This window comes from Microtus pennsylvanicus, chromosome 5, assembly GCF_037038515.1.
Source record: "Microtus pennsylvanicus isolate mMicPen1 chromosome 5, mMicPen1.hap1, whole genome shotgun sequence".
Lineage (NCBI taxonomy): Eukaryota > Metazoa > Chordata > Mammalia > Rodentia > Cricetidae > Microtus > Microtus pennsylvanicus.
Window position 1 is genome coordinate 47,361,630 of NC_134583.1, and position 16,471 is coordinate 47,378,100.

Sequence of the window (16,471 nt, forward strand, 5' to 3'; positions counted from 1 at the left end):
ACAAGCTGGTTCTGGCCTAAAATCATCGTTCTTATTGGCTAGCTTTCAAAGTAATAGCAGGTGCTGTGTATGATATAAAAGGTGAAAAATAAAAGTTTATTGCCTCACTATATGCTTACTGGTTCAATGGCAGCACTAATATTTTGATAGTAAACAAACAGTTTCTGATTGAATTTTATACCTACTCCACAATATAGAACTCAAGATGATACTGTTAATTGGACAAAAAAAAAAAATCCTTATTTCACTCAGTGCTGGATTGTGACCAGGATTTGTAAGCCAAATAACCTGTTTCTTCTTTAAGTTGGTTTTGGTCAGTGTTTAGACATAAGTCATAGGGGAGGACCCAATAATATTATTTTGTTTAGTAGACACAGTAATAAACTGATCCCTAGTTTATTATCTTTATAGTAATTACTTCAATGCCCTATCAGCCCTCAGTTGAGAAGGTTCTTTTGGATGAGATTAATTTAGAGACTAACACCAGGTCAACATGCAGTGAAGAAGAGACTGCATATCTCCCGTCATTAGCTGGGATATTTATACTTACCTTCTGCTTACTAGGTTCAGGAGCATTGTGGAAAAGGCTGCAGTGATATTGTCAGAGCCAGAGAGACATTGTCTGGAGTGACACAATGTTTATTGGATACAAAAGTGCAGTTGCACACATGAAATCTCAAAGACAGGGACTAATTATGCCACTCCTGGTTAAATCAAACCAGCCAAGCTTTCAACGTCGATGGGGAGGGGCTCATGATGTCCTATCTCCTTGTGAGAAGCTATTAGCAGTTGGTGGCTGCTGAGGGAGAATCACTGTTTGTCAGGCTGTGGGCTGTGAGGGTATCCATGCTCTCATATCAATGCATAAGAGGCAGAACTAAATGAGCTCAGTGTATATTTTATTAAAAATAAGGCAATGCATGAAAATGGGATGAAAAAGAAGTAGGACTTAAAGAATGGGAGAGGAGAGAATTTGATCAAAACATATTATATACATGCATGAATATAAAAAAAATGTGAATTTAGGTTTAATTGGCTATTTTCATTTCTTCATTTGGAGTCTGTCTGTTCTGTTAAATATCTCATTTAACGCTGATGACTTGAAGTTTAAGGAATTTAATTTTTAACATTTTATATATTGTCAATATGAATTAATAATTTGAAGTATATCTGACATAGACTTTTTCCCATCCTGTGGATTGTCATTCATTTTAGTGTTTATTTTTTTTCAAGGCCAAAACATTCATGTTATCTCATTTGTAGGTTTTTCAGGTTATTTCCTAGGTTAATGCCAGTCTTTTTCGAAAGATCTTTAGACTTTACCTACACTTACATCTATTTACATCACATATACACATATACATTGGAGGCCACTATCCGCATGAGGGAGAGCATATTGTTTTCTCATTCTGAACTTGTGCTTCCCTACTTAACACTGTATTTTTTCATGTCCAGTGAGCTCAGATGCTGAAATAGCCACACAGGTTAGTGTGGGAACTTGGTCAGACAGAGGAGACAGATCAGTTGTGGTCAAGAACATTGGTGTGTGACAAATGCAGTCAGGAGTGCTCAGACAGCACTTAAGGGCTTTCTGAGAAATGATTCAGTTTCTGTTTCTAAGAAACCAAGTACAGGAAGTGAGAACCAGACAAACACCCTAAAATATCACCATCATCTCTGAGGTTGTGGAGGCCCTGTCTTAGATATTTAATATTTCTATACTCTCATCCCAGTGCTAAACCTGGGTGGAAGCTGGGTCATTTAAGCACTGTTAAAGAGATTTGGAGAGTTTCTTTAACTTCAGTGTATCAAGGCAAAGCAAGATGGTTTAAATTTGGAAAGTGAAGGTAAAATTGAATGAAATATAAACAAGAAATAATGTTAATTTTTGTACATATTCAAGTATTTTCTTTAATAAGTATTATTACTAAAAATATAAATATTTTAAAAATCTGGATAAGAATACTACAGAACAGCTTTAAAAATCAAGAAAGATATGTTCTTAAGATATAAAACACTATGAGCCAGTGTTTTATTCTGGGTTTCTATTGCTGTGAAGAGACACTATGACCACAAATTAAAAGTTAAGAGAACTCACCATAGTATTTCCATATATTCAGACATTCTGCCTTGTCATTCTCTGTCTTTTCTATAACTTCCTTTTACCTCCCTCTGTATTCTCATTCTTAGAAATCTTGATTTTGATTCCAGCATTTCTTTTCTGTTTCCATTTATGACAGAAAATATACAATATATGATACATATGTACATCACATATATAGTGAACATATATACTATACAATATTATTAAATGATAAAGACAAATCAATTCCTATTATTTGCTGTAGAGTGAAGGAACCAACAGACATAATGTTGAATTAAGCATAATACATGTTTTTCTATTGAACATAGGTTTCTTTCATGCAGTGTATTAGGATTACAGGTTTCCCTCCCCCTACTTTGTCCAGGCCATCCCCACCTCCCCTCACATCCAAATTCATACCCTTTCTCTTTCTCATTAGAACAAGTATGCATCTAAAATATTAAACTAAAATATTGAACTAAACTAAAAGAAACCAGGAAAAGGACAAAAACCCGAACAAATAGAACAAAAAGAGCCAAAGACAAATCACAAGAAATACATAAAAACTGAGGAACACACGTTTGCACACACAGAAATCTCATAAAAACACAAAACCAGAAACCATAATATATATACTATAATACATGATGGTAAATACTTTAATGGTAAAAATAAAAAGGCCCTGACACATCATTATGACACAAAGCAAAGCATCTCTGTAAAAGCCATTGGCTTTTTTTGCATTGGCCATCTACTGTAGGGCATGGGGCCTGACTTTGGTCTTTACACTCAGTGGGACTTCAGTGTAGAAAATTAAATCTTCATTTGCAAGTGGTTTGCAACTGGAGATAGTTTCTGGGTTAGGGATAGCGTCCATCAGAAATTTAAATTGTTCAGGCAGGCAAATAGTCCTAACAAATGTGATTAATTAGAGGACACGACGTCATTGATATTTTAAGCTTCATTAATGCCAAGGTTAGCATTATATTATCATTCAGGAATATACTGAGAGAAATAATTTGTATCTATATTTAAAAGATACATGATAACAAAAAAGATTTAAGAAATACATTGTAGAAATGTTTAGTTACTTGTACTCCATAGTCACTATAGTGTGAGATGGGTAGCACTTAGTGCTTCAGATATAAAATAGCACACTTTGATTTTAAAGACACAGAGCTAAATTTGATATTTATAGAGTTTTGAGAGCCTGAGGAAGCACCAAGAAGTTGACTTTAAAATGAATCTTCTCTCTTTAGTTTAAATTGGACTATATCAGAACTTGAAAAACCTTGATTTTGATTGTTACTATTTGCTGGTATTTTATGTCTTGAAATTCAATTCAGACCATGAAAAGGAATGTTGACACCAAGTTTATGTTATGTATGTCTTACAAACTTGACAAATCCTTTTTAAATTCATTATTTATATATTAAGAATATTTCTGAAAAAATAAATCTTTAACAATTTGATGACTAACGGTTTTTTATTTTATTTTTTGGTTTCTGAGACTGCGTTTCTCTTTGTAACAGCCCTAGTTGTCCTGGAACTCAATCTGTAGACCATCCTGGTGTTGAAATAACAGAAAACTGCCTGCCTCTGCCTCCTTAGTGCTGGGATTAAATGTGTGCACCACCAACACCTGGTGATGAATAAATATTTTTAAGACATATTTCTTGAAGTTTTTGATTAGTATTTTATATTGATTAGTTCTTTTCCTGCAGAATTGCTTTAATAACCTATCTTATTAAAGTATATATATATATATTTAGATAGATATAGATATAGATAATCAGTGCATTTCATAACTAACTTAATCAAACTTTTATCTTATTCTCTTAATGTATTGTTTTGTATAAACAAATAGCATTTTAAGCTTTTATATAGCATTTATTAGACACAAATATATGATTTTAACAAATATTGAGAAGGTTAGATTACCCAAGTCTATATAACACTAATGTATTTATCTGGTCTTTCATACACTAACCAGACACTCACATTTATAGCCATGCATTTTAACTGATATAGCAATCTTTTTCCAGAGAGTGGTGAGGGGAAATTTTTTCTCTACCCTCACAATAATTGTCAGTTGGCACTGGATACTAGAAAAAGCTTCAAAGATCATAGGACAGCTCTCAAAGAGACTTTATACTGCAGCCTTCAACGTTAGGAGGACCTTGAGACTACCAGGCTCAAACAGGACCAGGAAAACCATTTAATGCTGGCAGTAGCCTTATGCTGGGGTTCACTGCTGAGTAACTTGAACAGGAAGTGATACCTTCACTACTCAGGTCTGGTCCACCGGATACCTTCTTAAATTGTGGCTAAATAGACCCCTGAGCAAAGCCTGTCCCAGTCCATGGCTGTAGACTAACTACTTGTCCCTGTGCAGGAAGGATGATATCAGGAATAATACTGTATTCAGAAATACAGCTGTTCCCATGGATTTCTTGTATCCATGTCAGATCCAAATCAATCAACTTTGCTGAACTTGCTGAGACTGAAAACTGACAAAGACTGATGGGCTCAGGGGTCACTGCTCCCATACCTACCACCCTCACCAAATTCTGGTAATGTTGTCAATTTCTGGTAAGTGTTTCTCATGCCTGTTATATGAGAATGATTTTTACTCTCTCTATTTTGGGACTGGATGTAATTCCTACTCAGTTCAAAAAGGCTGATTTGTTACTGTGCCATCTGTTTGGACTTTTATTTTTTCTGTTCTTTTCTAGTCATTTCTGGATGTTGACATCCCCCTACTCCTGGAATGTGACATTTTAGAAAATTCCATGACTTTATTATTTGTCAATCATAAAGCTCCCATGACTCAAATTCCTTCTTCCAGATTCACAGATTTCCAGGAACTCTCTTACCTCTCACCTATCAATAATTCCTCCCCAGGTTCCTTTTCCCTCACTGGTGTTATTCACCATTCTCCAATACTAATCAATAGCAGATCCCAAACTCCTCTGTGTGTCAGACTATTGACTGAGGTTTTCTGTCCAGCCGGATCCTGCATTCATTAAGTCCCAAAGAAATCACACAGAGGTCTACATTATTTATAAACTGATTGGCCAATTAACTCAGGCTTCTTATTAGCTGATTCTTATAACTTACATTACCTGTAATTCTTGTCTGAGTTATCCACATGACTTGGTTCTTTTTTGGGGTGAGGCAGTCACACCTTGCTTCCTCTGAGGCTGGGTCACAACTGTGGGCTGTGCTTCCCTCTTCCCAGAATACTCATCACCCTGCTTATAGTTTCTGCCTGGCTACTTTCCAATCAGCATTTATTTAAAATATAAGTGACAGGGTAGAGACCATTGTCCCACAGCATCAGACTCATTATTCAGTAATTCCTGAGGAACACAAGACACTTAAATTTACAATTATCACACTTCAAATCCTATGTTTTATGCTCTACTAACTCTCTCCACAGTAGTCTATTATGACAGTCTAAAATCGAGATGAATTTACCACTGAGTCTAAGACTTATGTCTAAATAAGAAAGTTATAATTTCTACCTCCTTGGTAGTCCTCAACCTTTACCCCCCTAGTCCTCTTTATTTCACCAATCTTTTACCAGTCCTAGATCTAAAAGATGTTTTCTTTATCGTTCCTATTAAATCACTTTCTCAAAATCTGTATTTTGACCTGAGCAGAAACTCATATCCAAAAGTCAACTCATCTGACCTTGACAGTCCTTCTGTTACCAAATTTGGAGTTTATAGCTTGTGCCCAAGCCAAGTCTATACACCCATAATCAATAAATTGATTAAAAGAGTCATATTGATAGAAGAAATAAAAAAGGAAAGAAATGTATTCAATTTGGCCCATTTGGTAAGAAGGACAAAGAAATCCAACAAATCCTTCAACTCCATCTTCAGGATCCTGAAATAAGATCAAAGTAAAATCAGGGGTCAAGGATCAGAACATCTAGGCAGTCCTTATCAATGTATGATCCTACCTACCATTGACCTATCATTGTCTGGGTATCAGTCTCATCTCCAAGGTGGCTTGACAAATTCTTTGAATTGAGAGAAATCTCTTTCAAAGAGGCAAGTTCTCCTTCTGGCTGATACCCTTTTCTTCTCCCAGCATGAGTTTCTATATGAAAGTATCATTTCTTTGAAGAACATTGTTTCTACAGTCTTATAGTCAGATTGAAGAAGTGTCCTTTTAGAACATCTTCATTTCTTACAGTCAGGTACACTTCCAAAGGGATTTTGTTGTGGACCTCATTTCTTTGGCCAGGCACTTATTCATAGCATGTTAATAATCAATATTACTCCAAGAACTTTCATGTATAGATAAATCTTTTCTAAAGCCTCACTTATGAGCTATCTCTACAAAACTATATCTTTAATTTTATGACTGATCAGGGATATCAGTGATATTAGTCAAAAACAGAACCTATAGTATGAATGTTTATTGAATGGGAATTTGTTGTATTAGCTTACATGATAACTCAAATGGATAATTCAAATGCCTCTCTCATACCAAAGAGGCCAAGAATCTGATAGTTTCTTACTCCATAAAGCTGAATATCTCAATAGTCTCAATCTACCCCTGAAGGTTTAGATGATTCTTCAGTCTATACTGGATGCTTGAACAAGCTGTTTGTAATATTCAGAAATGTAGTAGTGGCAGTAAATATATATATATTTATTTATATGTGTGTGTGTCTAAATGAAGATGAAGAGGAAAAATGAATTTTTTTCTTTATCATTTCTGTTTATCTGTATTTGTTGTGACCATATTTCCTTTGGGCCTTCAAAGTTCAAATAATCTGTTTAAGAAAGTTCATCACAAGAGTGCTCAGTAGCTTATCTCTTAGCTGATCCCAGATCCAGTAAAATAGACAAACAAGATTAAGTATCACATGATGCATCCCCCTGTAAAGCCTCACCATAGACTTACTCTAATTCCTCTTCTTTCAAGATACCTCAAAGCTGCAAAGCTCTAAAGCAGGACTCATTTCTCCTGCTCCTGGAACAAATGCAACCTTTTCTATTTTTTTGGGTCTAATGAGTTACATTTGTATGTGGATCCCAAAACACAGTGTCTTAACTAAAATTCTTTACCAAGCTATTCATGGTCTCCTCTACGTCCCTCCAAATCTACACAGATCTTATGATCTATGCTTAAAGTGGTCCTGTGTCCTCTTCCATTTTAGAAGGACTGCATCTAACTAAAGGCTATTTCATGTCACAGATAACACCATCATCACTGCAACTTCACAATAGGCAGAATTTACTTACCTTCCACAAGCCTAAAATCAAAATGATAATGCCCATACTGGCCATGAATATCCAAGCCACATTCTTCAATATCATGACTTAATTTAGGAAAAGTAAGGTTTTCTCATCCCACAGCAGACTCCTCTAATTAAAAGCAAGCTAACTTGGCAATATTACCAAAAACAATCTACAGATTAAACACAATGCCCAGCAAAATTCTTCAAAGACCTCAAAAGAATAGTACTCAGCTTCATATGGAAAAACAAAAAACTCAGGATAGCCAAAACAATCCTGTACAATAAAAGAACTTCTGGATGCATCACAATCCCTGACTTCAAACTATACTGAAGAGCTACAGTACTGAAAACATCCTGGTATTGGCATAAGAACAGACAGGAGGACCAAATGGAACCGAATAGAATACCTGCATATCAATCCACACATCTTCAAACAATTGATCTTTGACAAGGAAGTAAAAAAATATCAAATGGAAAAAAAGAAAGCATATTTAGCAAGTGGTGCTGGCATAACTGGATATCAACATGTAGAAGAATGAAAATAGACCCAAGTCTATCACCATGCACAAAACTCAAGTCCAAATAGATCAAAGAACTCAACATAAAGCCACTCACACTAAACCTTTTAGAAGAGAAAGTGGGAAGTACACTTGAATGCATTGGCACAGGGAACCACTTCCTAAATATGACCCCAGCAGCATAGACACTGAGAGAAACAATTAATAAATGGGACCTCTTGAAACTGAAAAGCTTCTGTAAAGCAAAGGACATGGTCAACAAGACAAAATGACAGCCTACAGAATGGGAAAAGATCTTCACTAACCCCACACCAGACAGAGGTCTGATCTCCAAAATATACAAAGAACTCAAAAATTGGACAACAAAAGATCACATAATCCAATAAAAAAAATGGAGTACAGACCTAAATAGAGAACTCTCAACAGAGGAATCTAAAATGGCTCAAAGAACTTAAGAAAATGTTCACCATCCTTAGTCATCAGAGAAATGCAAATCAAAACAACTCTGAGATTCCATCTTACACCTGTAAGAATGGCCAAAATAAAGAACACCGATGACAACTTATGCTGAAGAGTTTGTGGGGAAAAGGGAATACTTCTGCATTGCTGGTGGAAATGCAAGCTAGTACAACCCCTTTGGATGTCAATGTGGTGATTTCTCAGAAAATTTGGAAACAACCTTCCTCAAGACTCAGTAATACCACTTTTGGGTATATATCCAAAGGATGCTCAATTGTGACACAAAATCATGAGCGCAACTATATTTGTCGAAGCAACTATGCTCATAGCAGCTTTGTTTGTCATAGCTAGAACCTGGAAACAACCTAAATGCCCATCAACCAAAGAATGGATAAGTAAAATGTGGTACATTTACACATTGGAGTACTATATAGCAGAAAAAATAATGACAGCTTGAATTTTGCAGGAAAATGGATGGAGCTAGAAAACATTATATTGAGTGAGGTAACCCAGACAAAGAAAGACTATTATCACATGTACTCACTCCTAGGTGGCTTCTAAACATAAAGCAAAGAAAGTCAGCCTGTAAACTACAATCCCAGAGAATTTATACAACAATGAGGACACTAATAAAGACTTATACATATCTAATCTACATGGGAAGTAGAAAGTGAAAAAAGACAAGATCTCTTGAGTAAATTGGGACCATGAGGACCTTGGGGGAGGATTGAAGTGGAGAGGGGAGAGGCAGGGAGGGGAGCAGAGAAAAATGTAGAGCTTAATAAATATCAATAAAAAATGTAAAAAAATAAAAAAAAACCTAATTCACAAACACAATTTACTTTGTCCACTAAAGTAGAGGCCACCAAGACATTTCTGAGCAGATAGCAGAGCTATCCAAAGTCAGCTATGGAGTTAATGCAAATGCTAAATTGGAAGCACTGGCCTCTACTTCATATCTGTCCAACTCTCTGAACCCAACATATTCTCAGTCTGCCTCATTTTCTATTAATGAACTTACCCTTCTATTTCTTGTCTCTTTTTAGTCTATTTAACTTCATGAGGAGGATCTTTAACTAGACAAAAAGGGAAGTAACCTTCAAAGACACCTGGTATATTTGCAGTAACTATCTTCTTCCTCTTCTGCTGAAGACCAGTCACCCCTTCAGCTTCGTATGAAAAGCTCCATGTGAGATAGCAATGTATTCCCAGCTTACTCAAAACTTAACTCTATTCCATTACCTTGTAACAGGCTGCCTATCTCACCAAACTTCAATGTAGTATCTTCTCTCAAGCAGTCTCCCAAGGAATTCTCAGATCATCTCTCTTTCCCACTACTGTACCTGAGATCATCTTCCACAAGACTGGATAATTCCCTTCTACCTTTGTAGTGACTCTGCTATCTTCTCACACTTGTAGACATATACTCAGATTGTCTAATAACTAATAAAAGCTAATAAAATTGATAATACCATGTCTGAGAGAGCACAAAAAAGACGTTGTTCACAGTCTATTGTATAGCTTCTCATTTTGACCTACCTCTAGCTATTTACAATCTGATAGCAGACCCAATTTTGTTTCTAAGAAAACCCAACATCTCTCTCCTGCTTCATGTTCTAAGTGTCCTTTACACATTCCCTCTAGGTCCCAGTCTTCAGAAAAGTTAGAATACCAAGTCTTCAGGAAAGGAAGGATACACTAACACTTAGCTGAAATAATACATTAAGTCAAAGTGTTCTGACCAGCTGTTCTCTCCACTGTTCTCCTGCACATGAGGTCTTGAGAATCCCCTTAGCCTCAGTCCCTTCATACCCATTGGGGGGGGGAGCTCCACTACACAAGCCTCTTTCTAGAACCTACCTTATTACTTGATTTGTGGTCTCCTTGTATGTGATTAGATGCAGTTACAATCCTTTTTTCACAAGCACCTTCCTAAACTTTACCACCATCCTGCAGTCTCCTGAGATCCACTTGTGTGACTGGGTCTCCTTTTCCAATTTTTTCCAACTTTATAGCCCAAATGACAGTGTTCTCAATAGGTAATCTTGACTACTCCAACAAAGTAAAAGCAAGGCATATTTCTCATTGGATATAGGACTTTAAGCCCAACAGATACCAAAGATCAATAGGGCTGAAAATTCTGATTCTAAAATTTCTAAACCTTCTGATGGTTTTTGTGGTAGTTTAAAAAAAAATGTCCCTCAAAGGGAGTGACATGACCTTGTTGGAGTAGATATGACCTCATTGGGAACAAGGAAGTCAGGACCGCGAGGGGTGCACTCACCCACTGTGACGGTGGGGCTGATCTTTTGGGAGCTCACCAAGGCCAGCTGGACTGGGACTGAAAAAGCTTGGGATAAAACCGGACTCTCTGAACATGGCAGACAATGAGGGCTGACGAGAAGCCAAAGACAATGGCACTGGGTTTTGATCCTATTGCATGAACTGGCTTTGTGGAAGCCTAGCCTGTTTGGATGCTCACCTTCCTAGACCTGGATGGAGCAGGGAGGACCTTGGACTTTCCACAGGGCAGGGAACCCTGACTGCTCTTCAGACTGGAGAGGGAGGGAGAAAGGAGTGGGGAGAGGGGGAGAGGAGTAGGGGAAAGGGGAGAGGAGTGGGGGAGGGGGAGGGAAATGGGAGGCAGGGAGGAGGTGGAATTTTTTTCAATAAAAAAAAGAAAAACACTGCTGAGTCTGGAAAAAAAGAAGTGTGTAACTGTGGAGGCAGGCTTTAGACCTAATTTATGCTCAAGATAACCACAGACTGAGACAGACACTTCCTGTTGCATGAAACATATAGAACCCTCAGCTACTTCTCCAGTACCAGGTCTTCTGTCATGTCCCACCATGATGATAATGAACTGACCCTCTGAACTGTAAGTGAGCCATTCCAATTAAATGTTTTGCTTTAGAACAGTTACTGTGGTCATTGAATCTCTTCACAGCAATAGAAAATCTGAAACAGAAGTTGGGACTAAGAGTGGGGTATTGCTGTAATAGCCCTAAGCAAGTTTTTGTTCAGAGTAATTTGGATTTTGGTACTTTGATTTAGGAAAGCAGTGGAATGCTTTAAACACTGTTTAATGGGCTATAGTAGTAGGAACAGGGAAGTCAGCAGCACCAAGAGTTATTTGAACTGTGGGAAGGGGGCTGGCTCAAGAGATTTCAGAGGAGAAGAAGTTTAGCATGCTGCCTAGAGATCATTCTTGTGATATTTTGGTAAAGAATGCAGCTGCTTTGTTCCCTTGCCCAAAGAATCTGCCTGAGGCTAAATTGAAGAGTTTTGATTAATTCCACTGGGAGAGGAAATCTCAAAACAGCCTGGTATAGACTCTGTTATGTGGTTGTTCATGTTTATTCTAATGAAGATTTATAATGAAAAGGAGCAAGCCGAGCAAAGAAAAGCACAAAGTGCTGAGATTGAGAAAGGGGACAGACACTGGGAAGTGGAATAGAGTTAATTCTGGTAATAAAGGAGAGAAATGGAGTCAGAAGTGAAATAAAGGGAATGGTGACCTCAGGGTAAGAGTCCACCCAGCTAAGTGTCTACCTTGTGAAAAGCAATTAAAGAGAAACTTATAGTCATGTGTAGTCTTACAAACCTTTATTCCCAGCATTCAGAAGCTAGAATCTGGTAAATCTCTGAGTTTGAGGTCAGTCTGGTCTACAATACAAGCCCTAGGCCAGCCAGGCTTAGGCAGTGAAGTTAACAGTCAAAAAAGAAAGTTGGTGAAGATATATTTGAACAAGGAGGCCATGTTCCAACCACAGAAATCTGCAAAACTTGGCAGCTTCAGCCACATGGTTCTGGAGTTAAGGATAGAGAACAACGCTGACCCAGAGACTAAGGAAAGCAACTGAGCCCAGACATATTTCCATCTCTAAATGGAGACCAAGAGAGGCCATTTTACAAAGCTATGAATTTGAAATCTGAATTGCCTTGGAAAACCCAAGCTATTAGAGATGCCAGAGTCATGGGATACCTGCTTAAAAGAGCTGTTAATAAGTAGTGGAATCAGCCCATAAGAAAAAAAAATTGTTGCATTCAACAGAGCTGAAAGCAAATGGAAATCCAAAGAACGTTTTGACATCAGACATGGAGATGCAGAGTTTCAAGTTTTCCCACCTGGTTTCCAGTCTTGGTTTCATCCAGTATTTCCTCATTATGCCCCCTTGCCTATGTTTTGGAATGCTAATGTATATCCTGTGCCATTGTGTGCTGAAAGCATGTGATCTACTTTTTATTTTTATTTTATAAGTGATTATAATTAAGAGATTGCATGAACCTCAGAAGAGACTTTGAATGTTAGACTTTCAAACATTGTTGAGACTGTGATAGATTTTGGAAACATTTGAAGTTGGACTGAATGCATTTTTGCATTATGATGTGCTTGTTTGTTCATCTCTTGACCTCCGCAAAAAATAAATAAATAAATAAATAAAACAAAAAACCCTAGGCCTTTCAATTTCCCATCTATTCACACTGCAGTGAAAAACATGAAATACTATATGAAAAAATTACTGTTTTCAAGATGTCCCACCCAATATTCTCAAAAGCCATTGTATCAGACATTTAATATTGTCTATTACCCTGTTTGTGAACTGTATGTACTTTGATATTAAACTCCAGGGAAACACACACACACACACACACACACACACACACACACACACAAAAACCAAACAAACAGAGACAGACAGACAGACTGAGTCAGATAGAGACAGAGTTAGACAGAAAGACAGAGGGACTGAAAAAAAACAGTAAATATGCAATTAAAAAGGAAAATAGAACATGTAATTTTATAAATAATATTAAGCCCAAGGATTATTGCTCTTCTATGATTTTCCCCATCCTGTGTATACACATTTGCTTATTAATGTATACACTAGCTCTTAAAATCTTTACTCTCCCCAGATAATTTCAGTGAACCGTTGAACCTTCAGTGAGTAAAGGTGAAATTGCCCTTTGTTTTCCCTAGCTCCTGAATTGTTCATCTTTTTTTACTTTCTGTTAAGTCTTGAATTAGTGCTGTTGTGCTATTTACGTGCTGTTATCCAAGAAGAGTTAGGATCTGTCTTATTACAGATTACAGAGCGTGAGGCAGCATTGACTGTAGACAGAGGGACCACAATATTGTGATTTATGAATTAGACAAAGATTTCTTTCCACAGTACAGCTCTGTTGATACAAAACAAACAAGCAAAGAAACAAACAAAAACATTACTAAAGAGAAAGCAAAACAAATCCTCTTACCTCAGTGGAAATAAGATAATTTATTCTGTAGCATGTGAATGATCATGGCCCAGGAAGGATTGAGCTTCCTGCAAATATTATGTTCCAAAGAGGTAGCAGTTTGGTAAGAACAATGAAAATCATAAATCAATTCACTTTTCAACACATTGGCAGAAAAAGGAGTGAAACAGCGATCATCAGACTGAAGGAATCTCTGTTTTGGTCCTCAGATATTATCTGATGACATTTTTTACCTTTGATTTAGCAGAAACTAGGGTTTTTGTGGGTTTTTTTTGTATTTTCTGAAATATTGATCTCATAGTTACACAGGTGTTAGGACAAATACAAAAGCAGACAAAAATATATTTTTTTAAGGGCTAAGATAGCTTAAGATAACTTATGAGGTACAGAATTCCAACTCTCCAAATTGAAATTTGGAGAGTTCTAAATTGGAATTCTATTAAGTCAGCTTTTTAGGAAATTCAGTGTAGATTCAGCCTCCACCCACACCAAAACATCAGTTAAAAGTTTCCTCTTATAGTCTAGGCCAGCCCTGCCTCATTACTGAGCAGAGACTTTCAGTTTCATTTCTCAGTTCATTACTCAGAAATGCTTATTTATATTCAGGGGTGAAAGGAGAGTTGTAAGTCAACTGTGTGTCTGTTGATTAATCAGTGTTTTTTGAAAGCTTTTTTTTATGTTTTCCTTTTTCTTTCTTTCTTTTTTCTTTTTTGTGCTGTCATTTCCCAATGTACTCCATCGAAATTTGAAGTAAGAAGACTTGGTAGCACAGTTCTATTTTCTGTTATGTTCAGGGTCTTAGGAACGCTTCCCCGGTCCTTAATAATGTTGTTTGTGGAGACTGGCATGCTGTGTACAGTGGAGCCAGGACAGAAGGCAAAAGCTGCTTTACTCCAGCTATCCTGGAGTGGATTGAGTCCCCAAGGCCACTTTAAACAAGAGCTGTGCAAATAACCAGACCAAATGCTAATAAGCAGCAAGGAGAGCATCCTCTGGTAGTCAAGTTCCTTCCTTACTCCCTGGTAAACTACTCTCTTTCCCTAGAAAAGTGATTATCTGTCTTATGACAAATATCTGAATCATCTCCTAAAGTAAGTGTGGAGGGAAAATCTTCTTACATTCAAATCAAAGGTCTTCAACCACAAATTTCAAAAGCATGCATTTTAAAATATTAGTTGAGGTTTCATGGAGTATTTCAACATCCTATTTGTTATAATTTCTTAAGTTTAGTCCAATCCAACCATATTCTCAAATGGAGAACATTTAAGTTACTTATAAACTCATAGACAATTGCAAGCAATAATCACTGAGATAAATGCTCATTTCGCTCCTAAATGATTTATAGAAGAAAGTGTCCAGCTTCCCCTCAAAACCTCTTCCAAACCTTAGTCCTGATGGTTTTTCTTTGTAACTATCAATTTTGGCTTTAGCTAGTTATCTTGCTCCTAGTTGTCTCTGTATCTTATGTGCTGGTATCAGACACATCCATTAATTATGCCTAACATTTACGTGAATTCTGGGGATGTGCACACTGGTCCTAATCCTTGCATAGTCAGCACTTTATCTACAGAGTGATCACCACAGCACCTGTCTGATTTTCTGACATCTGACTCAAAAAGCATGGCTTTCTACTCTCATATAGCTCCCTCTTCCTAAAAGCTACTAAGATATCTAGCTATCTTGCCTGTTTGGGTTTTCCCTCAAATTCCAAAAAAATAGACCCTTAATTTTTTTATGTGAGATTAGTTATGTATAAATTGTACTCTGTGTTCCCTAAAGACACAAATTGTGGTATAAACAGGAATAACAGAAGACCCCTCCCAGCAAGGAGAAGTTGGAGGATTGCCCTGCTAAAAGTAAATGGAGCCCCTGCCATCAGATAAAGCCCCCTGTCAGAGAAGTAGCTGACAGTCTGCAGCATTGCCTCTCCTGGAAGGATCCCACTCTTCCTGCACTTCTCTCTGGAGCAGCACACTTGCCTCAAGGAGACAAGTAAGTGGAAGACTAGGTGGGAAGCAGGGTGGACAGTACGTTCAAAACTGAATAGATAATACAAATAGAAATTGCTGGAAGGTTAAAGGAGCCATTAGAAACGCGGTGATTATGACATGCTGATACTACAAAAATAATATGGTACTGAATCTAAAGTTCACATTGCCAACTGCTCCCCCAAAAACATGAAATGAAGCCAACCCCAAGGAAAACAGACATTACTGTCTATGACGTCCATCTTCAAGTGTTAGCGATGTAGAGGACGTTTTAATGTAACCCCAGGATAAAAAAGAAAACTTCTCACTGGGCAGTATTCCTCTGTGAGCAAAGTTTCTTGCATTCTCATGAGTTTTAGTTGGACCTAAGACCTTTTCCTCTGGAGTCAGTTGATACATTTTCTTTTCAGAAAAGCACATTACATGTTTTCAAGTGACAAGGCAATCTGAAGTGAAGGGAGAGGGCACCTGTGCCACTCTTAGACATTAGCATACTGTGCAAAAGAGAAGGGTCACTGAAGGGGGAGGGAAATAGCTTGAGCAAGAAGGAAAAACAGTAGCTTCTGCTCGATCTGTCACAGCACGAGAAAAGCAGACCTACAGTGAAACCTAGCCATCTGGAGGAGGGAGAAAGAACTTCCTCATTTTCACAAAGTGAAAAAATGTCATCTAAGACGTAATTAGTTTATTCTTCTGAGATTTCCTCTTCTGGGATTCAATACTGCTCAAGAGGAAATGTTAAGGACAATAACTTACCTCTGTGACTTCAGGCCAAGTACAGACACACAATGAAGGCAGAGATGTCAGTCTTATCCTGTTTCAGTTACTGTGGACAAAACTAGAGTCAGTGTTTTCTTAAAAGCTGTTTCTATGTCCACCAGCGCCACCAACTGGAACATACAAATAC

General features: G+C 37.3%; 1 protein-coding gene across 3 annotated transcripts in view; it reads left to right on the top strand.

The window, feature by feature from the left end:
* Window positions 1–11,115: 11,115 nt before the first annotated feature.
* LOC142849531 (interferon-induced very large GTPase 1-like) overlaps window positions 11,116–16,471 on the top strand; it is a 54,322-nt gene continuing 48,966 nt past the window's right edge. For 2 of the 3 annotated variants that reach the window (XM_075971804.1, XM_075971805.1), the window contains exons 1-2: window positions 11,116–11,198; window positions 15,378–15,568. The gene's annotated coding sequence lies outside the window, so the exon portion shown is untranslated. The remainder of the gene's footprint in view (window positions 11,199–15,377; window positions 15,569–16,471) is intronic. The other variant, XM_075971807.1, reaches the window with a different exon arrangement.